The sequence below is a fragment of the Cibotium barometz genome, chromosome 52 (genome assembly GCF_041138505.1).
Source record: "Cibotium barometz isolate CiBa-2024 chromosome 52, ASM4113850v1, whole genome shotgun sequence".
NCBI classification, from domain to species: domain Eukaryota; kingdom Viridiplantae; phylum Streptophyta; class Polypodiopsida; order Cyatheales; family Cibotiaceae; genus Cibotium; species Cibotium barometz.
The window spans coordinates 24,080,636-24,105,216 of NC_141097.1; positions in this window are offsets into that span (position 1 = coordinate 24,080,636).

Here is a 24,581-nt window from a genome sequence, read left to right on the forward strand (position 1 = left end):
CAACTCTTCATCTTATGTGATCATTTAAGGGACTCCCCTTCCTTACATATGTGTCATAATAAAATCATTTAAGGGAAATATGCACCTCCTTTAAAGAACTCCCCTTCCTTACATATGTGTCATAATGGAATCATTTTAATATTGCTCATAGTTTTTTACTAATAAACCTTGTACATTTTCAACTCTTCATCTTATGTGAGCATTTAAGGGACTCCCCTTCCTTACATATGTGTCATAATAAAATCATTTAAGGGAAATATGCACCTCCTTTAAAGAACTCCCCTTCCTTACATATGTGTCATAATGGAATCATTTTAATATTGCTCATAGTTTTTTACTAATAAACCTTGTACATTTTCAACTCTTCATCTTATGTGAAATATGCACCTCCTTTAAAGAACTCCCCCTTCCTTACATAGGTGTCATAATGGAATCATTTTAATATTGCTTATAGTTTTTTACTAATAAACCTTGTACATTTTCAACTCTTCACCTCATGTGAGCATTTACTCATTTTTGGGTATTTTCTTTTTACAATTTGGATTTATCTCCTCCCTACACATGGATTGATGCTATTGGCCCATAGGAACCTTAATTGGACCATAGTCTAAAGATTTATGAAAATCTAGACCCTTAGGCTAAGGTTCTTTATACCTATTTCCAATTAATTCCAATTGCACATTGGAAAATTCTTTTTAAATTTCTGTTTCAGGGGAACATCATCTGAATTATAAGAGATATTTTTCTATCCAGAAATATTCAAAATCTGAATATTCTCTCTCTAGAATATTTTCTCTCTCTAGGTTAAAACAGTCACAAACAAGATCTCTTATATTTCAGAAAAGGAATTGATTACAGGGGAATATACTAGACATCAAAAAGGGGGTGGGGGAGGAATCTTACAAAAGGGAAAGCAAGGATGCTACAGGACCCAGCAAGAAGAAAGGTAAAGTGAAGGTCAAGCAGAAGAGGAGGTCTCATAGGAAGCTTCAGGTAACTGATTTTCCACTAGGGGGTGGGCAGGATAGCTACAGTTTGTAGAAGGACATGGCTGGAAGGAAGGCTAACATTACTTTTGGGCAATTGATAGAGTTAGCTCCCAATTTGAAGCGTCAGTGGAAAAGACTTGTGAACCCGAGAGAGAAGGAGCCTGCCAGAGGGATAGTGACTGTTCTATCTATCCAGGAGCTGCCTGATATATGTCTTGTGGTGAATGTGTGGTACAAAGGGAAGAATCTGGGAGAAGCATACATAGATGGTGGAGCACAAATTTGTGTGATCACATTAGCAGCTGTGGAGAGGCTTGGTCTTAATTTCACTGAAGCGTCTGGATTCCGTATTCGGCTGGCTAATCATCAGAAGGTCAAATGCTTAGGTATGATCAAGGAATTAGAATTGCAAGCTTTTGATGTAAAGGTGCTTGTGGATTGTCATGTTATGCCTGCAGGAATGGGTGCATTCCCCATCATTTTGGGAAGACCATGGCTGAGAGCAGTGAAGGCTGTTAAGGATTGGAGGAAAGGGGTCATTACTCTGTATGACAGGAGAGGGGATAAGAAGCAGTTTAATATGGATAACCAGAAGCCTGTCAATGATTAAGAGGAGAGTGAAGCTGATTCGAGTGATGATATGACTAGTAGCACCACTACTAGTGAGGGAACAGAGGATACTTCATCTAGTGAGGAGGATGCAGAGATGGATGCCCTGGTTATTGATGAGGAAGTGCTTGGTGATGAGGTTGCTGAACAAGAAGAAGCCATACATGAGGAATGCGAGAAGGTACAAATGGATCATGAGCAAAAGTATGCATGTGATGTGAAAGAGCTTGCTTTTAAGTCTTTGGATAATGAACCTGGGTGGGATGAATGGGAAATAGACAGTCTACAGGATGATGAGCCTGAGTTGGAGCTGGATGACCAGATGTGCATAAATGTTAAAAAAGCCATGACCAGAATTGAGGCTATGAAGGAAGAGAAACACCAGAAGGCTTTGAATGATGATGCTGTTATAGATGAGTCTATGGATGCTGTAATAGATGAATTTCTTAGTGGTCTTGATGAAGATGAGCATACAGGAACTGAGGTGGATGCTTTGGGAATAGTGTCGGTTGAAGAGGAGTTTGTTTTGCCTGTGGTGGCCGGTTTTGATAGTGAGGCTTCTTATGCTGATGGACATGAAAATGTTATGGTACAACAGGTTTTTTTTGATGAGGCTTTCATCAATTTTTACCCTCAGCAAGAGTTGCTGCATTGGTTCTCCGATACTGGTGCTGATCGTATCAGGGATTTTGGGTTTGAGATGAGACGGGATGGTGTGTATGTCAGGAGTTTTGTCTCCAGAAGCTCTTATGATATGTGGTGGGAAGTAAAATGGTAAAATATGCCTTGGGAAGATGACAAAGTTTCTTTAATCACCTGGAACAGAGATGTGTTGGTTACCCTGTATGATGCTCAGAGGATAGACGGAGGGAAACGTGGTCATATGCTTTCTGCTGATCATAAATGATTCAGCAGGCTAGGGGCTGGGCAAAGTATGTCAGGTAAAAATTTGAAAGGGGTCTTTGGTCAGTGTATATATGGTGCGTGTGGTGTGTGAATAAAATTTGCCCTGAATGCCCTGGCAAGTGTACAGGCCGAGTGGTTTGGCAAAAAGCTGGAATATGCACGTGTTTTTTTTTCGGAGCAGATGCTGGTGATCTGGAGTTTTATTGCATTAGTATGGTGTACAGATGGTTACTAAATGTAGGGCACCGATGACTGGAATGGTTATGTTTGGAGATGATGATGATGCTGATGAAGACGGCGGGCAACTCTCGCATTTATTTGGAAATTATGGGCGCCATATCTTCTGGAAAAGTATAAGGAGAAGGAGAAGCTAATGAGGGTGTGGCCATTATTAAGCTAAAAAATATATATAAATATAATCCACATGGCCACTTTATAAATAACCACATGGAAGGGTGCTGCCACCAGCGCAACATCTTGAAAGCATGCAGAAAGGGAAGGTGGCGAAAATGCGGGAGGAGAAGGCCGCCTTGAAAAAGACGCTCGCCTATGTAAGAAGCCCCCTTGCGGTGGAGAAGTTGCAGATGCTGACACTCACCTATGTAAGAAGAGGCCTTGTGTGCTTGAAGGCTGGCGGGTATGGTAGGCACTGCAGAGATCGCTTCGAGGACCACCTTGTGAAGTGGCCGCCTAGAGTAGCTGGTCTTGTGTGGATAGTGACAGGTGCAGAGAAGTGATGCGTGGAGAGCTGGATGATGCTACAGAGGCTGGCAACCTGGTGAAGTGTTTGCGAAGAGAGGTGTGAAGGCCGCCTGGTTGATGTGCAGCTGAAGTGGAGGTGACTGGGTGGGCACATAAAAAGTGAAGGGGTCGCCAAGTGAAAAAGAAGACGCCTGGAGAGACTACAGAGACCAGAGGCGAGCTGCTGGCGATAGAGAAGTTTGAGAGGTGCAGCTAGTAGTCAAGTAGAGAGGGCTGCAGAGGTGGTGAGGCCTCCCCAGTGTGAAGCGAAGAAAGCCAGAGTGTTGGCCGCCTTATTGATACAAGGTTGGCGGGTATGGTTGGCGCTGCAGAAAGAGAGGGCCGCCAAGGATAGAGGGGCGTAGTTGACTGGTGTCAAGAAGCTGGTGTGGGCCTTGTGTGTTGGTTATAGAGGGGCTGGTGACAGTACCGAAGAGGCTGCAGATCTCTTGGGTGATGGTCTAGTGCGGGCTGGTGATTGGAGCAGCATAGAGGGCTGCTGTTAGCAAGGGATTGAATGATGTGGCTCTGGTGATTCTAAAGAAAGCTGGATGCAGATGGTGATGCTACGGTGAGCGGTTAATCGTGGTGCTGAGGATTGTGTGAGGCTGTGTGGTTGGTGAAGCTGCTGGTCACGACATACAGAGAGTGGGAGCTGCTGAGTGAAGGTTAGCTGGTGTGGGCGCCTTATGGTGAGAGTAGCTGGTCTTGTGTGGGCGATGATTGCAAGCAGTGCGTGGCTGCTAACCAGAGAGGGAGCCTTGGTTTTTTGTGTGTGTTGGATGCAATAGAGGTGCTGATGTGTGGGCTGGAGACACTGGGGCTCGCCTACGACAATTGGCAGGTAGCAGCTGGAGACTGAGAGTAGCCGAGCTACAGAGGAAGTGAAGAAGGGTTGCTGGTGTGGGTGCCCTCTGGAGATTACAGGGACCGGGAGACAGAGGCTTGGTTGTCAGACGCAAGGGTGTATTCCCTTGGCAGTAAATCCTGGCTTGAGTCCTGGTCTTTGGTGTATTTGCTGAGTTGCACATGGTTGATGCTGTATATGTTTTTTTGCTGAATGATCATCTGTTCGTTGTGGTTCTGAGCTGTCTTATGGTGTGGGTGGGTGGCGAATGGTGAGAGAGTGTTCCAGCCAGTGGTGGCTGGTGGTGCCCCATTCGTGGTAGTGTTTCCAAGTTTGTGAGGTGGAAGGGCTATAGAGGCAGGGTTTTCTTTCTTTTTTTCACCTCACACCATTCTCTCAAGATTGCATGGTAGAGTGGCCCTTAGGCCATTCTTATAAACATAATGTTTTTTATACTAGCCTGCGAGCCATCTACCTACACAATGTGCTTGAGAAGCCCTAGGGCCATTCTCCACTTCCTTGTATCAACTATTGGTAAATTTTAGAATTCTCCTTGGGCCAATCTCCACATGTGATTGCATAAATTTTAGAATTTTCAATGGGCCTAATCTCTTGGAATGGCCATAGGTCCATTCTATCATGCAATCTTGAGAGAATGGCCCTAGGGAACTTAAGAGAATCTAGAGTGAACCTTGTAAAAGAATCTAGCTTGGCCCTACCATGAACTAATCTACATCATCTTTGTTGGTAGATTGGTCATAGAGCCAAGCTACCATCAACAAAGAAACGATTGACCCAAAGAAAATTCTAAAATTTATGCAAGCACGTGTAGATATTGGCCCAAGGACCATTCTTAAATTTACCAATAGTTGATACAAGGGAGTGGAGAAAGGCCCTAGGGCCTTTCTCAAGCACATTGTGTAGGTAGAATGGCCTTAGGACCATTCTAAAGTACATTGATCTTTGCAAGAATGGCTCAAGTGCCATTCTACCATGCAATATTTGTTGAGATATCGATCTCTAGTGAGGCGGTGGACACTGATGACCCGCCTGGGGGATAGGCCCCGCACTTACACCACTGGCATGGTTGGTGAGATCTTGGGTGATATGCGGCCAGTGGGATGACAGGCTGTGTGACAGCCACTCTAGAGACTGGCATAGTTATAGCGCCAGCTCATTTAGTCGGGTTCACACTATAGAGAACCCGTGTATGTATTTGGTTGAGTACCTTTCATATTGTGTGTACTCTTATTCTTGTATATGGTGTGTTGAGTGTTGAGTAGAGAAGTAGAAGATTTTCAGCCTCTCACCTTGTGTGTTCTCTATTAGGGTTTTGTGAGTGTGTGTGTGTGCTTGCAAGAGCTCAAGCTCTCTTCCCCCCTGCATCTTTTCATGGTATCAGAGCCTAGTTCGTGCTAAGGGCTAAGCTGCAAGCAAGAGAACCACAAGAAGCGGTACGAGGGTAAGAGCTGCAACTACTCTTCCCTATTTGTGTTGGTGACTACACCCTTGTCGGGAGCTCTACGGGAGGCACCGGCAAACGATCTCCGATTGAGGAGCTTTCTTCGCGAGAGTAAAGCTACAGGGCAACTATACAGTCCTTCGGAATATCCGGGCCAAAAACGCATTTCGGGCGCGTCTGGACCTCCATTTTTCAGAAAGCAGGCGATTTCGAGCACTGCGGGTAAGTCATCGATTCTCTGCAAAACTCTGTTTTAAGAACTGCAGGAAGACAGATTGACTGTGCAGACACTGTGGGTGCTGCAAAGAGGTCTACAGTTGCCATTGGGTGTATGTATGCACATTGAAGTCACTGGTTGTGACATTTGAGAGTACTGCAGTACCGCTGTACAGAAAATACAGCATTTGTGCAGAAAAACCAGAGTGCAGTTTCTGGTAAAGTTGTGTGTTTGGCAAGATGTCAAATGATGGAATAACTCAGATTGTGGCTGAGAAGCTGGATAAGAATAACTTCCATGCTTGGAGGTTCAGGTTGACGAATTTCCTGATGGGAAAAGGTTATTGGGACTACATAGAAGGTGAGCATGAAGAGGCACCGGAGATACCGGATATAAATCCGACTGCTGCAGATGTGAAAGAGTTTAAAGACTGGAACCAAGGAGCCAGGAAGGTTATGTATTGGCTTTCCATTAGTATACAGGACACCATGATTGGGCACATTCAGGATGCCAAGTCCCCCAAGGAGGCGTGGGACACCTTGGTAAAGCTTTATGAAACAAATACCAAGGCACGCAAGATACAGATGAAGAATGAACTTCATACTGTGGAGAAAAAGAGCATGTCTGTGAATGACTATGCGTTGAAGATAAAGGGTATTGTGGAATCCCTTGCATCTATTGGTGTATCAGTAGATGATGATGACAAGGTGGAAGTCTGTCTACGTGGTCTCGGGCCACAATACAAGGCGTTTAAGACGTCTATTCAGACTCGGGAAAACATTCCCAACTTTACGGATTTGGTGTCTATGCTGATTATCGAAGAGAAGAACTTGGGTGAAGACCAACAGTCTTCACAAAGTAAAAACAGTTCAGAGCAACAAGCTTTCTACACAAGTTCAGGAAGAGGACGAGGTAGAGGAGGCCGTGGACGCGGTCAAGGAGGTGGCCGAACAGGTAATCAGAATTATGGCCAGCAACAGCAGCAGCAGCAGCAACAACAGTCCCAGAATCAACAACAACAACAACACACAGGTGGAAGAGGCAAATTCAGAGGCAGGGGGAGTCAAAGAGGCCGTGGAAATTGACAAAGGCAATATAATGATACACGTGAATGCTATTATTGTGGTAAGCCTGGACATGTGCAGTCAGAATGTTATAAAAAGCAGGCTGACATGCAAAATGGGAAAGTGCAGCAAAACAACTATGCATCCTCAAGCAGAAATAATGAGGATAATGAGAGGTTGTTTGTTATGCAGCATGTCGTGAATGCCATGTCTGAAAATGTTGATGCAGCACAAAAAGATAATGTATGGTATGTGGATTCAGGCGCTTCGAACCACATGACGAGTCATGGGGAGTGGTTCAAGGAGATGAGAAACCCGGAAAGACCAGGTTTTGTGGAAACAGGGGATGACACTGCTCATCCAATTGCCCACGTTGGAGATGTGCCATTGTCTATGCAGGATGGCAAAGTGAAGTACCTTGCAGATGTACTTCATGTACCGAACATAACAAAGAATCTGGTTTCAGTTGGCCAGATGATTGAGCAGGGTTTGCAGGTTCGGTTTAACCCTGATGGGTGTTATGTTGAAGATTTTAAAGACAAGTGCAGGTTGGTTGCAAAAGGCAACAGAGTGGGCAGAATGTTTACATTGAATGTAGACATGCCTGAAATGAGTGCTGCAATGTTTGCAAATGGTTCAGGAGTTGTTGCAGACACAGACATATGGCATAAAAGAATTGGACATGTAAATGTTCAGAGATTGAAGTCTATGCAGACAAAAGGAATCGTGACAGGGCTGCCAAAATTTAAGGTGGAAGGTATGCAGAAAATATGTGAAGCATGCCAATTTGGGAAGCAAACAAAGCATGTGTTTCCACGTAACAGATATGTGAGCAGAAATGCACTAGATCTTGTGCATTCAGATGTATGGGGTCCTACGAAGACCGTGTCTATGGGAGGCTGCAGGTACTATGTCACTTTCATTGATGACTACACAAGAAAAGTGTGGGTATATTTCATGAAGGAGAAGAGTGAGGTGTTCACTCACTTTCAAAATTTCAGGTTTTTGGTTGAAAAGCAAACAGGGAAATATGTAAAGTGCCTAAGGTCAGATGGAGGGGGAGAGTACTTCTCCAATGAGTTCTCTGAATTCTTGAAAAAGAATGGTATTCGGAGACAGTTCACATGCAGATATACTCCGCAGCAAAATGGAGTTGCTGAGCGGAAAAACAGGCACATTGCTGAGATTGCACGAGCATTGATGGAAGAGAAGAATATGCCGCATTGCTATTGGGCTGAGGCTGTTTCTACAGCAGTATACATCATGAACAGGACTCCAACTGCAGCCATACATGATGTAACTCCAGAGGAGAGGTTTACTGGCAGAAAACTAGATTTATCTCATCTGAAAGTTTTTGGATGCATTGCATATGTGCATGTGCCAGATGAGCTCAGAACTAAGCTGGATCCGAAAGCTGAAAAATGTGTGTTTATTGGATATTCCCTTGAGCAAAAGGGATACAGGTGTTATAACCCTGCTACACGTGAGTTGAGGGTAAGCAGGGATGTTGTCTTTGATGAGATGAGCAGCTGGTATGCTGCTGAAAAAGAAGCTGTTGGGGCTGATGTGAGTGGAAGTGTGGTTGCACAGAATGCAGGTCAGCAATCACAGTCTTTGAGTGGACCAGGAGAGTCCTCATCTAGTGGGTCTATTGATAGACCATGGAGTGGCAGGCTGCGTCATAATACCAGCCCTGCAAATGTGATTAGTACATCACGTAAAGGAAAAGAGAAAGTGGTTGAGCCCCTTGGTATGCCTGACATTTCTGCAGGGCATTCTCATGTTGATGGAGAGTCAAGTGGCTCAGATATGAGTCTTGATGAGGAGCTTGGGATCCCAGCTATGAGAACACCTGGTGTAAAGAAGGCTATGGAAGCCATGAATGAGAAGCTGCGAAGATCTGGGAGAGTGAGAAATCCTGTGCAGAGATTTACCTATGATGGTTATGTGGCACATCACTATGCATATATGGCAAAGGTTGTGCAGGTTGTTGAGCCCACATGCATTGATGAGGCTATTGGAAATGTGTGTTGGGAGAAAGCTATGGATGAGGAGATGGATGCACTATATGGAAATGAAACTTGGGATTTAGTGCAATTGCCAGAAGGCAAGAAAGCCATTGGATGCAAGTGGGTGTACAAAGTTAAACATAACAGTGATGGAAGCATAAACAGGTACAAGGCTAGATTGGTAGCCAAAGGATATGCGCAGACATATGGGATTGATTATGAGGAAACTTTCAGCCCAGTTGCCAAGATGGCGACGGTGAGAGTTGTGATAGCAGTGGCTGCGTCAAAGAAATGGTCTTTACATCAGATGGATGTAAAGAATGCATTCTTGCATGGGGATTTGCAAGAAGAGGTGTATATGTTGCAGCCACCTGGTTATGAGGATGTGGGTCACCCCGAGCATGTTTGCAGGTTGAAGAAAGCCTTGTATGGCTTAAAGCAAGCACCAAGAGCATGGTCTGACAAGATTTCTGAATATCTTGTCACTATTGGCTTTCATGTAGCCAATGCAGATTTCTCATTGTATGTGAGACATGGTGATAGAGGAGTTGTGCTTGTTGTCATCTATGTAGATGACTTGATCATTACGGGGGACCATGATGCAGAGATCTTTGATGTAAAGATCTTGCTAAGACAGAAGTTTGAGATGAAAGATCTGGGGGAGCTCAGATATTTCTTGGGCATTGAGGTGATTAGGTCACCACATGGTATTGGATTACTGCAGAGACAGTATGGCTTGGACATGTTGTCCAAGTATGGTATGACAGGCTGTAAGCCTATTTCTGTGCCATTGGATCAGAATGGCAAGTTGAGTGCAGATTCAGGAGAGATCTTGGAGGATCCTACTATGTACAGGAGCATAGTAGGAAGTTTGATCTACATGACGATCACCAGACCAGATTTGAGCTATGCTGTTGAGTTGGTGAGTCAATTTATGCAGGTTCCACAGAAACCGCATTTGGATGCAGTGAGACGCATACTGAGGTATGTGAGGTCTACTTTGCATTGTGGACTATTCTATGAGACTGGGACAGAGATATGTGTACATGGGTACACAGATGCTGATTGGGCTGGTAGTATCTCAGATAGAAGATCTACCAGTGGATTCATGTTTTCTTTGGGGAGTGCTGCTGTGACTTGGAGCAGCAAGAAGCAGCCTACGGTTGCTCTATCGAGTACAGAGGCCGAGTACAGAGGAGCTGCTATGGCAGCATGTGAGGTAGCTTGGTTGAGAAAGCTACTTGCAGATTTGGGTCTATCAGTGGATAGACAAGTTGTCATTTTCTGTGACAACATTAGTAGTATACAGTTGGCCAGGAACCCAGTCTTTCATGCTCGTACGAAGCACATAGAGGTCCACTACCACTTCGTCAGAGAGAAGGTCTTGGCAGGAGACCTTGACCTTGTTTATGTCAGCACAGAGGATCAGGTAGCTGACATCTTCACCAAAGCATTGGGAACAGAGAAGCTCCGCAGATTCAGGGCTTCGCTTGGTGTACATGAGATGGAGTTGAGCTCGAGGGGGAGTGTTGAGATATCGAGCTCTAGTGAGGCGGTGGACACTGATGACCCGCCTGGGGGATAGGCCCCGCACTTACACCACTGGCATGGTTGGTGAGATCTTGGGTGATATGCGGCCAGTGGGATGACAGGCTGTGTGACAGCCACCCTAGAGACTGGCATAGTTATAGCGCCAGCTCATTTAGTCGGGTTCACACTATAGAGAACCCGTGTATGTATTTGGTTGAGTACCTTTCATATTGTGTGTACTCTTATTCTTGTATATGGTGTGTTGAGTGTTGAGTAGAGAAGTAGAAGATTTTCAGCCTCTCACCTTGTGTGTTCTCTATTAGGGTTTTGTGAGTGTGTGTGTGTGCTTGCAAGAGCTCAATCTCTCTTCCCCCCTGCATCTTTTCAATATTGAGAGAATGGCCCTAGGGAACACAAGAGAATTTAGAGTAACCCCTATGAGACGAAGCTACTCCTGGACAAAGCTACCACACACAATAGAGAATCTAGCTTCACCCTAGGTTCATAATACAACCAATCTACCAGCAAAGATGGTGTTGCTTTGTTGATGGTAGCTTGTCCCTTATGACCAATCTACTAGCAAAGATGATGTAGATTTTTTTAAGGTAGCTTGGCCCTAGGGCCAAGCTAGATTCTCTAGCAAGGGTCGCTTTAGATTCCCCCCTAGGGACATTCTCTCAAGATTTCATAATAGAATGGCATTATCGCAATGGAATGGTCCAAGGAAAATTCCAAAATTTATCAAGCACATACACATCACCTCCATGTTGAGATATCAAGCTCAACAAGTGCTACGACCTAGACATTGATGACTCGCCTGGGTGATAGCTTTGGCACACTTGTCATTGGCATGGTTGGTGTGATTATGGTTGATATGCCGCCTGTGGATGACAGGCTGTGTGATAACCACTTTACAGTACTAGAGTTATTGCATGGTTATAGCGCCAGCTCATATAGTCAGGTTCACACTATCAAACTGACCACTTTGTATGTTGTAGGAGAGTACGTTCCCTTTATGTATGTACTCTTATCTTTTAGTTGTAGATAAGAGAAGAAGATAGAAGAAAAAATCAGCCATCTATCTCTCTTATGTCTTGTAGTCTCTTGTGTGTGTCTCTGTGTGTGTGTGTTCTTGCAAGAAACTCAAGCTCTCTCTCTCTCCCCCACATTCTCTTTTTGGTATCAGATCTCCAGTTCCTGTGAGAGATAAGGAGGCAAGTAAGAGGAAATAGCAAGCAAGCAAGGAAGTGGTACACAGGTAAGAGCATCACCATCTCTTTCCCTTCTTGGTTTAGGTACAACACCCCTTGGTAGCTCCAGGAGCTACACATCTCCGATTGAGGAACTGTCTTCATCTCGGAGGCTTAGAGGTGCTGACATTTTTTGGCCAGAATTGCATTTCGAGTGTGTCTTGTTTTCCATTCTGTCAGTGCAAGGTATTTTTGGCAGTTTTGGAAAGTTTTGGTTGAGAACTGTCTCTGGTTGAAAGTTGGTTATTGCCTTGTAACAGTTCATTTTGGGAGTGCAGACAGTGTTTGCACATGTATTGTTGACATTGGGTGTATGTACATGTACTTTGGTCAGATTTGGTGACCTACAAGTTATGCTGAAGCACCGTTGTAATAGTCATAGAAGATACTGTTGTGTCACAAGTTGCATACAGAAATTGTCTATTGCAATTTTTTGATTGTTGTAGGAAAGCATATCTAGTGACGGAATCAATCAGATTGTCAGTGAGAAGATGGACAAGAACAACTTCCATGCCTGTAAGTTTAGAATGACCAATTTCCTTATGGGTAAAGGATTTTGGGACTATGTTGAAGGAGACAATAAGGAGCCTCCTGAATTGTGTGAAGAGAATACCACTCTATCAGGCATAAAAGCATTCAAGGATTGGAACTAGGGTGTAAGGAAAGTCATGTATTGGATTTAAATTAGTGTCACAAACATGATGATAGAACATATACAAGACGCCAACACTCTAGTAGTTACGTGGTAGAATCTGGTGCAGATGTTCCAGACCAACATAAAAGCGAGGAAATTCCACCTAAAGAATTAGCTGCACACTGTGGAAAAGAAAAGCATGTCTATCAATAAGTATGCTTTAAAGATAAAGGGCATTGTTGAATCCCTTGGGTCCATTAATGTATTGGTGGAAGATGATGATTTGGTGAGTGCTGTTTGAATGGGCTTGGCAAAGAGTACAAGCCATTAGGGACTTGGTGTCTATGCTGATAATTGAGGAAAAGTCAGAGAGAATATTCCCAACTTTAGGGACTTGGTGTCTATCCTGATAATTGAGGAAAAGTCACTAGGTGAGGATTCCTCTACATAAAGCAATAATACATCGGAACAGGGCTTTTACTCTTCTTTCTTTAGGTGGAGGTAGGGGTAGAGGTCATGGTCCAGGCGGCCCTGAGTGAGAGGATCTGCCCTATGCAAGAAGTGCTACTTCCACTGCTAGCACCCCCAAATTCGTTGCATGGAGGGGGCATGGATCTTTCAGTTTAAGTGGCAGGCAATTGGTCCTTTCCCTATATTAATAGTGTTAGTTATATACAACTATCATTCCATAACCGGTATCATATTGGTTTGGGAGTGATATGATACTGGTGAAAAGCCTGTTAATCTTATTTTTGTTATAGCTTAAGTGTATAAAACTTGTTTTTAATCAAGTATCTTACTATTTTAACACCAATCTCTTACTAGTTTTACACTAGTTTTGTTGGTTTTGTTTATTGCCACCCCAAGTTGAAAACCGTTTAGAACCATGTCTTGCCTTGTGAGAGAGGATGGTTTCTTTTTATTTGCTAGATTTTCTAGTCCTAAATTTCCCTAAGGAGTCCAAGAGCTATAGGTTGACTGACTACAAATCTGACAGTTAGACATAATACACATAGACACATAATAAAAGAAGAAAACAACCCACATACAAGGATGATAGAATCATAGAAGACTAGAGAATTTGACATTTGTTTGTATACCGGTTGGAAACATCTAATCTAGTGTCTAAATATATACTGAAGCAATATTTAATGTATAAAAGCACACCAAATCAACATAGGTGTTGGAGCACATGTTGTTGTTGTTTGTTACCTGAGATTGATCGAGAAGGTGTGTCAGATGCTTAACATAAGATTTTTTACCAAGGCACTTTGGGAGATACATCCTTTTTGTTGGGGTGAAACACAAGTATAGCTTAACCAAAAATTCAAAACAAACTCTTTCACCTCATCACAGATTATGCCTATTGAATGGGCTTGCCGCCGATGGCATAAAGATAATGGCAAAATACAATCAATAGGGATTTGAAAATGCTCTCTACCTACATAGAAATTATGTCTATGTATGTTCAACTGCCTTGAAGCATCTGCAATGTTAAGAGAGTATATATTTGTGTCGGTGCCATTCATAAGAATCATTCGAATAGACAATTTAAGAAAAAGCTCCTTCGAGTTTCTAGGCACTTTCACTACTTCAAGTGTATTTCGTATGCCCTCTATTAGACTTGTCTAGTTCCATAGTGGAAAGCTGTTGGAAATTTCCTTCATGGAGCAATGTTAGAGAACCTAAGATAATATATCAAACCTCGTCTTCCCATCTAGACCCTTGGTCTACTTATTAAAGTATTGAACGACGTTGTTGCATATTTTTTGACGAAGGATGAGGAGGTATACCTATAGAGGATTTGGATTGCAATACACTACTAGTCCATGGGCTCGTAGGCGACGACAGAAGCGATGCAAAAGCGTTGCTTAAGCGACGTGCTGAGCCGTCGCTACTACAAGCGTCGCTATGATACGTCGCTTAAGCGACTATAGTAGCGACTCCTGTAGCGATGCATTAGCATCGCGACGAAATGTTTAAAAAGTTATTTAACGTCGCTTAAGCAACCCTGAATCGCTTAAGCAACGATAACAACGTCGCTTAAGCGATGATAACATTACGTCGCTTAAGCGATGACGTGCAATGGAAAAAAATGGACAGATACAGAATTTATATACCGATGGATTCATTTACATTAAACATAATGTTGTCTATATTTTTCTCATGATCTACCTACTGTTGCTCTCTCTGTCACTTGCTATCTTGCAATTGTGATTGCAGTCCGTGCTGTCATTGTTTTTGCAGAGATTAGTCAGACACCGGTGCATAAACAAACATGAATTCTGGTAAACAATGCTATCTAGCTCTCTTTTATTGTAATTTTTTGAAATTGAAACACTCTAACTTTAACTATTTTCAAGCCTTACTTTATCTTTATAATACATATACATATACATACACATATACAATGTGCATGCACATACATAGTACATACACACATAGTAGTACATACATATGTTTAATGTTATGCATACATAATGCAAGCATGCATGCATTATATATGTATGTATGTAAGACATTATGTATATATGTATGTATATCACATGTATATATGTATCTACATTGTATGAATCCATGCATGTGTGTATGTATATACATGCATCTATGTATGTATGTACATTGTATGTATGCATGCATGCATGTATGTATGTATGTATGTAAGAATTCCTGTGAGACGAACGGGAGCGGGGAAGGGGATAGGGCCATCCCGAGGATGGGACAAAGATCGACAGTTCAAAAAACTTTATTTAACTTCAACTATTTTCAAGCTTTACTTTATCTATATAATACATGTACATAAATATATACATATATAATACATATACATATACATATACATACACATATACAATGTGCATGTACATACATAGTACATACACATATAATAGTACATACATATGTACATACGTATGTTCTGCATACATAATGCATGCATGCATGCATTATATATGTATATATATATGCACGGATGTATGTCACATGTAGTACATATGTCATATTATATATATATCTATATAATACATATACATATACATATAAATATACATATACATACACATATACAATGTGCATGTACATACATAGTACATACACACATAGTAGTACATACATATATACATGCATACATGCATTGTATATGTATACATAATGTATGTACATACATAGTACATACACACATAGTAGTACATACATATGTTATGCATACATAATGCATGGATGCATGCATTGTATATGTATACATATATGTATGTATGTAAGACATTATGTATGTATGTATCTCATCCGGCATCTGCTCTCATCCGATATCCCGTACTCTCTTATTTTCGTACAGAATCTGACTGGTTTTCCGTACGGCTTGCGAAAGGTTTCTATCCCACATTCTTCCGTACTGTATGCAGAAGGTTCCCGTCCCGCACTCTTTTGGATCTCCTCTGTACCCGTCTCTTTGCCTTCCAGAACTCCATTCCGGTCTGCATTCCGGTTCATATAGATATTCCGGCTCCTTCCGGATCCGCATTCCGGACCGTATTTTCCTTCAAAATGAAGACTAGAAGCAAATGGTGGCATACTTCTATTATGCCCCAGACATGTTAGTAATTGACTCAAAATATATTATTTTACTAAGAGGCAAAATATACACAACCAAAAATTAAGTCTTTATGCCAAAATTTTGTATATACATGTCTATATCAAAAAGGGTCCTTACAGTATGTATGTCATATGTATGTATGTATATACATGCATGTATGTATGCATGCACATTGTATGCATGCATGCGTGTATGTATATATGTATGGATGTATGTATGTATGTAAGCAATCCCGACGAACGAAAATGGGGATGGACAAAAAACGGCAATTAAAAAACTTTCTTAATAATAACTATTTTCAAGCTACTTGGTACATGGTACTTGGTGCACTGTACTTGGTACATGGTAATTGGTACATGGTACTTGGTACATGGTACTTGGTACATGATAATTGGTACATGGTCCATATAGTAATTGGTACATGGTACATGATAATTGGTACATGGTCCATAGTACTTGGTACATGATAATTGGTACATGGTCCATAGTAATTGGTACATGGTATATGATAATTGGTACATAGTCCATAGTACTTGGTACTTGATAATTGGTACATGGTCCATAGTAATTGGTACATGGTACTTGATACTTGGTACATGGTACTTGGTACTAGATTCGGTGCTTGGTACTTGATTCCATAATGAAACTTCGAACTCACAATTAGACTTGGTACTTAAGTTGGGTATCATGTTGAAACCTCGTACTTGCAAATGGTTACATGGTACAGGTACGTGGTACATAAATTGGTACTTTGAAATCACGTGCTTTGAAACTTCATGGTTTGGATCTTTAAGCTTGAAAGTTAGCTTGAGTTGATACGTATCGTACAATCAGGGACCCCTGCAAAAAATATGAAAATCAAAAGCTTGTTAATATTAGAGCCTAACATAGAAAAACGATCACTGGAACTGTTTTTGATTTGTCTCTATCTAGCTTTCCAAGAGCTTTTGAGAAATTGGTGATGCTTGCCAATCTTTTGCTTCTTTTGATGTGTTACATTGTGGGCTCGCCTCTTTTCTTGTTTAGGATTTGTTTTGTTTTAAAACATACAGATAAATAAATAACGTTCTAGCTTCTCGCACATACTTAGGCTAATTAACTTACCGACAAATAATTAATTGTTTGACAATAGACAAATTCAGCGATGCAACGAGAACATATGTTAATATATATCATCAACAAATATATGTACATGTGTCTACAGTGTGTGGTGATCAATCCTCTTATATACAAAACAGATCACAAGTATCACTACATGAGCCATCACTACATGAGTCGCTACTATCAGACTCGGAATCATCATCAACATCAGCACTGCCACCACTCGTGCCCCCAACCACAACACCACCATCACCACCGCCACCACCCGTGTCCCCACCCAGGATCACGCCGCCGCCGCCGCCGCCCGCCTCAGCCTCTCGTCGTCGCCCCTCGGCCTCCTGTCGAGCCACCTCTGTCATGTCCTCCTTGCCATGTTGCTCCTGCATTACTTAGTGAAATCAAATAAGAATATATTACAGTTAATATGAAAATAAACCACAAAATAAATCAATGATACCCACAAGTGGATCAGGCTTGTTCGGAAGTGTCGCATGCAAAGCGCGGTACCCGTAGTATGTAGCGTACTCCATCTCCTGCGCCGTAGGTGCACGACCATAGTCTGTGGTCTGCATCAAGACAAAACCAAAGACTTATTGATTTCTTCATTCAATAATAGTATCTTTGAAAGTTAAAATTAGAATGATTTATACTCACAAATGTGGCCACAAATCCATCTCGACCCATCCGACCTAGTCTAGATGTGTGACCAACTTGCAGTCTCTTTCGTGCTGCTGTCTATGTAAATTTCATTAAACAAAATGACATAGATTAGAGAATACTTAGAATCAATCTATCAAAGTTCAAATTAGTTCTAATATACATTAACAAAGGCATGCACCTTCTGCTGAGGAAAAGTGATTCATAGGCGTCTCTCCTTGCGGAAGTATTGCCATGTCTCCATGCACATATCAGCCCTCCTCTTGTTTGTCTCCACCATACAGTAGCGTCTATTTATTTTTCATATTGCATACCATAGAACTTGTTAGATTTAAATGTTTTCTTTCATGCATTTCTTTTTTCTTCTCGATCATTTGATTAATGACTCGTGTTTTTATGGTACTTTAAAATCAGATTCAGACCAATCAGAGGGTACACCACCACCTCCTACTCGTGGTGATTGGGGTGTACAGAGTTCCAATACTGCACATGAACCCGTTTATGATGATTTCTACTACGATGAGTCTATTATATGCTGGTGCGCTCGCTGTCGTGGCATATATCAGGGGCCACGACGGGAGTGCTTTTCACATGAGATGACTCATGGTACTGTGACACGAAGTTGGGGTTTGGACTTCGGTCACTTCTCAGAATCAAAACACACTTGTATGAAACCTCACAGCCTCCTCACCTCCCTTTCTCTCCCTAGATTAGGATAAAGATATACACATCAAAGGTGAGATCATAATTCATGGAAGGAAAGATGAAAGGCTCCGGAGAAGCAAGAATTTCTGCCAGTCTTGCAGTTCCAAACAAAAGGGCGATTCTTTGTTGGAAGAAAATCTTCCGACTCAGGATTATGTGAACGGAAACATACGGGGAATATTGGTAAGGTTCATCCGTTCGAATTGGGCGATTTGGACGGAACATATTAATGAAAATGAATATGGCAATCACTTACAAGAGGATTAGACACATGGGGTTTGCCTTTTGATAAGGGATTAGGAGAAATTAATCATGATTAAGAAGAAAGAATGGCCAAAAAGCTATAAAAACATAGATACATAGAGAATTGCAGTTTTAAATCCATAAAGGCTATGCAAGAGAGGATTATATAGATGCATAGAGCTTGAAGAGAGCTTCGCGCCTATATAAAAACTTTCAAAAACGGGCAACCGAGCGAAAAGTTATGAGCATTTTACTACAAGACTATAAAACAGCCAAAATTCGCCTAAAAATTAGCAACTTTGGGAGAAATTCTAATCATCAATGAAGTAAGGGATTAAGAAATTAGTTACATAAGTAGAAAGAGCATAGAAAGAGCTTCCTAGCCATATAATCAATTTTAGAAAACAATACCCGAGCGATGAGTAATTACCGGTTGAAATTTGGGTATTGGACCACAAAAAACTGCACTTCTCTCTCTTTGCATGAAACCTCAATTTTCACATAGCCTCTTGCCTCTCATCTCCTTCATGATTCAAGCTAGAGGGTAAGGGTTAACATTGCTCAGCGGACAATCATGAAGATTTACCTATGGTCCCCAAAGTCTTTCCACATGCTCATTACCGCTAAAACCATTGGTACCTCCAAAGGAGGGCGGCAATAAGGCAAGGGCTACCTTGAGAAGTCACAGGCCCGCCAAGATAATAACTCCTTATCCCCCTTATCATGAATCATCAAAGAGGTCCAAAATTGGGTTAAGCATGAGGAGCTAATGCTAAATGAGACATTCACATGTAAAGAGAGTGTTTGAATAAGGGTTTGAAAGATAAGAGAATAACAATGACACAAAATGCTCAATTGAGGAGGCTCATTCCTTGATTTGAAAGGGAGAGGAGGGCTCCTTTTATAGGTGGAGAATCACCCTCTCTTCCATTGTTACAAATTACAACATAAAAAACTTCAACCCTTCAGTGACATAAGGGTAGATGTCACCATCAATTGTCCTCTTAGGCTAAGTCTTCTATTGATTATTAAATTGAAGACTTTTTGACTTTGAGAGTGTGATGAGATAATAGCCAAGCCTAAGTGGCATGTAGGTGGAGATCCCACTTACACATGGCGGAATTCTCCTCTTCCATGTAGGCATTCTAGAAGAATCTTGCCCAATTATGCACCTACACACACTCCTCCACATGCCTTCCACACTCCCCAACTTGTAGCCTTATGGTGAATACCATGTTAATAATACAATAAAAATCCATGTGAGCATGAAGGCCCACTTTTATTTTCCACATCACTAGCCTATCTACCATACCAAAGTATTTATCAAGCATACTTGTGGCATTTACAATGTGTGCACCCTAAATCAAGTAAAACCATTATATTTGAAGATAGAATGCTGTTATCGGGGTAGCCGCCAAGCCGCCGCATCACCACGCCGTTATTCCATTGTGGGCGCCGCAATCTTCTTGGACAAGCTTCCACCTTATTACCATTGAGAAACCATCAAAATATGCACAAAATTGACAATGAAAGATATCAATTTTTCACGTCACATCTTTCCCCCCCAGCAGATCCTCCATGCTTGTCTGGGGGGTCTGCTGGCCATGGTGCTCGAGGGTAGAATATCTTTAGCCGGTACTCATTGGCACGTCCAAGAACCTCCTGGCCACTTGCATCCTCTAGAAGATAGGTGTTATTTTTAAACTTTTGCTTTATCCTGAAGGGGCCTTCCCATCGTCGAAGAAACTTCTTATCTAGCTGTTTCTCCACACGGCCATCATACCTCTTTTCCTCCTGGATCAAATAAAACTATCCCCCCAGCCCCACATTGCCTAGAAGGGCTAAAGGCTCCATCAAAATGCATAGTGAATGCAGTTGGTGGCATTTCCAAATCTTCATATACTTCTTCCTTTGCTCCTGTTCCTTCTTCCTCTTCCTTCCTGGTAAGCAAATCTGCAAGAGAGGCCCTAGTGGTGTTTTCTGTAATAAAAGTGAAAGAGAATTCTTGAAGCTCGCAAATCCACTTTGCAAACTTCCCTCCTGTAGGATTGGGTTTGCGGACCAAGAATTGTAAAGAAGGTTGAGATGTGAGGAAGAAAAAAGGGCGAGGTAACAAGTATGACCGAAACTTCTTTACTGCAAAAACAAGAGACAAACCACCTTTCTCCATTTCACCATACCTCTCCTCGGCATCAGTGAGTTGTCAGCTTGCATAATACACTGGTTGCATACGCCCTTGCTCTCCCTTTTGCAAGAGAATAGCACCCACTGAATGTGATGAGACACTTGGGTTCACATAAAAGTCCTCCCTCCACCTAGGAGGCTGAACAATTGGACTTTGACTCATGCATTCCTTGAGCAAACAAAAAGATTGAATTTGATCGGGCCCCCATTGGAAAGAAACATTCTTCTTTGTTAACAGATTTATAGGATACATCTTTTCAGAGAACATGTCAACAAAGCGTTGGTAATAATTTGTTTTACCTAAAATCCTCCTTACCTCCCTTACATTGGTAGGTGGTGGGAGGGCCACAATCGCCTACACCTTCTCAGGATCCATCTCTATGCCTTCTTCTGAGATAACATGTCCCAAGAGAACCACCTTCCTTCGTGCCAAGCGACATTTTCTAGGATTAAGACACCCTTTTGCATCATCAATACTTTACAAGGCCAACCTCAACTTTTCCAAGTGATCCATGCGGCTTGAATAAATGCAAAAATCATCCAGAAAGACCCTTATAAACTTCCCCAAGTAAGGTGTAAATACCTGACTCATGAAGCGTTGAAAAGTTGCTGGTGCATTGGTCAAGCCAAATGGCATCACCCTATAGGCATACACTCCCCAAGGGGTGATAAATGAGGTTTTCCTTTGATCTTCTTTATAAATCCGGATTTGAAAGTATCCAGAGTATCCATCACACACTGAATACAATTCATGACCTGCAACTTGATCCAAAATCTCATCCTGAAAGGGTAGAGGATAATAATCCCTCTTTGTGCATGCATTCAGAGGGCGAAAGTCCACACACACACGCCATTTTCCACCCTTTTTGGGAGTGACTACAACTGGGAAAATCCATTCTGAATTCTCTACTGGAAAAATAAATCCAGCTTCAAGCAAATTTGTTACCTCCTTCTTAAGCACCTCTGCTTGCACTACTCCCAAACGCCTTAGCCGCTACACCACTGGCTTACTTTGGGGCTTGAGATCAATCTTGTGCTCTACTAGGGTAACTTGGCGTACTTGTGAGTAGCTATTTGCAAAAAGGTTAGGAAATCCATCCAACATTTTTAAGTAATCCTCCCTTTCAGTACCTGTTATGGACTCACCAAGAAGAAGTTCATTTTGTTGGTGAAGACTAGTGAGGTCCACATCTCCTTTCTTGCACATGGTTGAAGAAGCTTCCCCTTCCAAGGCTCCATTGTCTTCAGCATCCCCTCGATCCCTTCCTAGGGAAAGACCAAATGCAACTCCCTCCACCTCTCCTTCTGAGATGGAATCCTCGGAGCTACCACTTGTCTCATCTTCATCGGATGACTCTGACTCTGAACTTTCAGAAGTTGAAGGTTCACCTCTTACCACTTTCTTGCGACGACTCTTGATGTTGTAGTGGACCTTCTTATTCTCACCTTGTAGAATAAGATCACCTGTCTCCCACTTTTGAATTGCCTTCACTTGGCGAAGCCATGGCCTACCCAATATCAATGGGTAAGCCCTAGCATCAGGCTTTGTAGGAATGACCTGAAAAGTTGTAGGCACAGAAATACCACATACATCCACTCCCAAATTCCTGACAATTCCTAAGGTTTTCACCCTAGTATTATCAGAAAGTTTGATGCGATAGGGAGAGTTGGTAGAAGACAACTTTAAATCAGCATCTTTCATTGTTTTTTCACTCATGACATTGATTGATGCACCTCCATCAATGTATGCATTAGAAATTGTCTGCCCCTCAATGATGACATCAATCACAGGCACATCATCTCCTACATCAATATCCACTTTTTGAACCATAGGAGTCCCATTATCCCTCTTCTTCTTTTTCTTAGATTCCCTTGTGCTAGCCAGCTTACCCCATTCCTTCCTGAGCTTTGGAGAGAGTGCCAAAAGCTGCCTAAATGTGATTTGTGCTGTTTTCTCCCTAAGATCTGTCAAGAGGTCATAACTAAGAGATCCTTGTCCAAGAGGAAAATCAGATTGTCCAATTTTTCTCCTAGATGACTTCTTCTTCTTCTTATTTTTCTCCTCTTCTTCAAATTTATCTTCTTGTTCTTCTTCTTCCTGGCTTCTAGTTTTACGACCCCTTTTTGCCATTAATGGCATCAATGTTTCCTCTTCTTCTTCTGAGCATGTTTCCTCTAAAAGTGCTAAACTTTTATCCTCACTTTTCCTCAACTTTGGACACTCAGTACGATAGTGCCCCTTCTCTTGACATTCATAGCATGCGACACTACTTCTATCCCTAGGTTTATCCTCAGCTCGTGGAACCCTAGGTGGCCTTGCATTGACTAAGTGTAACTTCAAATCAGCAAATTCTGCCATAAGTTGTGCAATGTTATGATCCAAGGATGGAGCTTGTACCTGAGATGTTGAGGCTATCTCTACTCATGGTGGGGTTGGCACACTTGGAGAAGATTGGAATGTGGACTCAATATGAAGAGTGGCCTCCTTCTTCAATGCAATACGAAGGGCCTCTTTAAAACTAGTGGGATCTTTGCTAAGAACTTTTCCATGCAAGCGGGGATCCAAAGCCCTGATAAACTTGCTCATCTTAAGGTGCTCCATTGCTAAAGAACTCTTTGAATCTTCCATAGAAGGTGAAGAAGAAGAAGCAACAACATGTAAAGCAGCTTGTTGATATTTGATGAATAAGGCTTCATACCTAACTGAAAAGGCAGAAACTGACTCTCCATCCTTTTGGAAAATTTGATCCAATTGCAATAGTAAAGCGTTTGGCGACTCCACTGTCCCAAATCTCTCCATTGCTTTGGTCAACCTTTCCCAATCATTCTTGGACTGCTCTGGCAAAGCCTCATGCCAAGTTAAGGCCATACCCTCCAAGAAATCTGGAAGTATTTCTGCCCTCTCCTTCATAGACCAACCCGTCAAGCGGCATGCTCGATTAAACTCTCGGAGATAACTCCCCGGGTCTTCTCCTTCCGATCCACGGAACACCGGAATGTTGAACATCTTGCACTAAAAGATGAGTAGTGACAAGGAAAATTTACTTGTTTCAAAACAACTTTCTTTTAATCATGCAGGACCTTGAGGTTAAAATAGAATAATTCTAAGTAAAACCTGCCCGCCGCCTCCACCAAAAGATGTGACACGAAGTTGGGGTTTCGACTTCGGTCACTTCTCAGAATCAAAACACACTTGTATGAAACCTCACAGCCTCCTCACCTCCCTTTCTCTCCCTAGATTAGGATAAAGATATACACATCAAAGGTGAGATCATAATTCATGGAAGGAAAGATGAAAGGCTCCGGAGAAGCAAGAATTTCTGCCAGTCTTGCAGCTCCAAACAAAAGGGCGATTCTTTGTTGGAAGAAAATCTTCCGACTCAGGATTATGTGAACGGAAACATACGGGGAATATTGGTAAGATTCATCCATTCGAATTGGGCGATTTGGACGGAACATATTAATGAAAATGAATATGGCAATCACTTACAAGAGGATTAGACACATGGGGTTTGCCTTTTGATAAGGGATTAGGAGAAATTAATCATGATTAAGAAGAAAGAATGGCCAAAAAGCTATAAAAACAGAGATACACAGAGAATTGCAGTTTTAAATCCATAAAGGCTGTGCAAGAGAGGATTATATAGATGCATAGAGCTTGAAGAGAGCTTCGCGCCTATATAAAAACTTTCAAAAACGGGCAACCGAGCGAAAAGTTATGAGCATTTTACTACAAGACTATAAAACTGCCAAAATTCGCCTAAAAATTAGCAACTTTGGGAGAAATTCTAATCATCAATGAAGTAAGGGATTAAGAAATTAGTTACATAAGTGGAAAGAG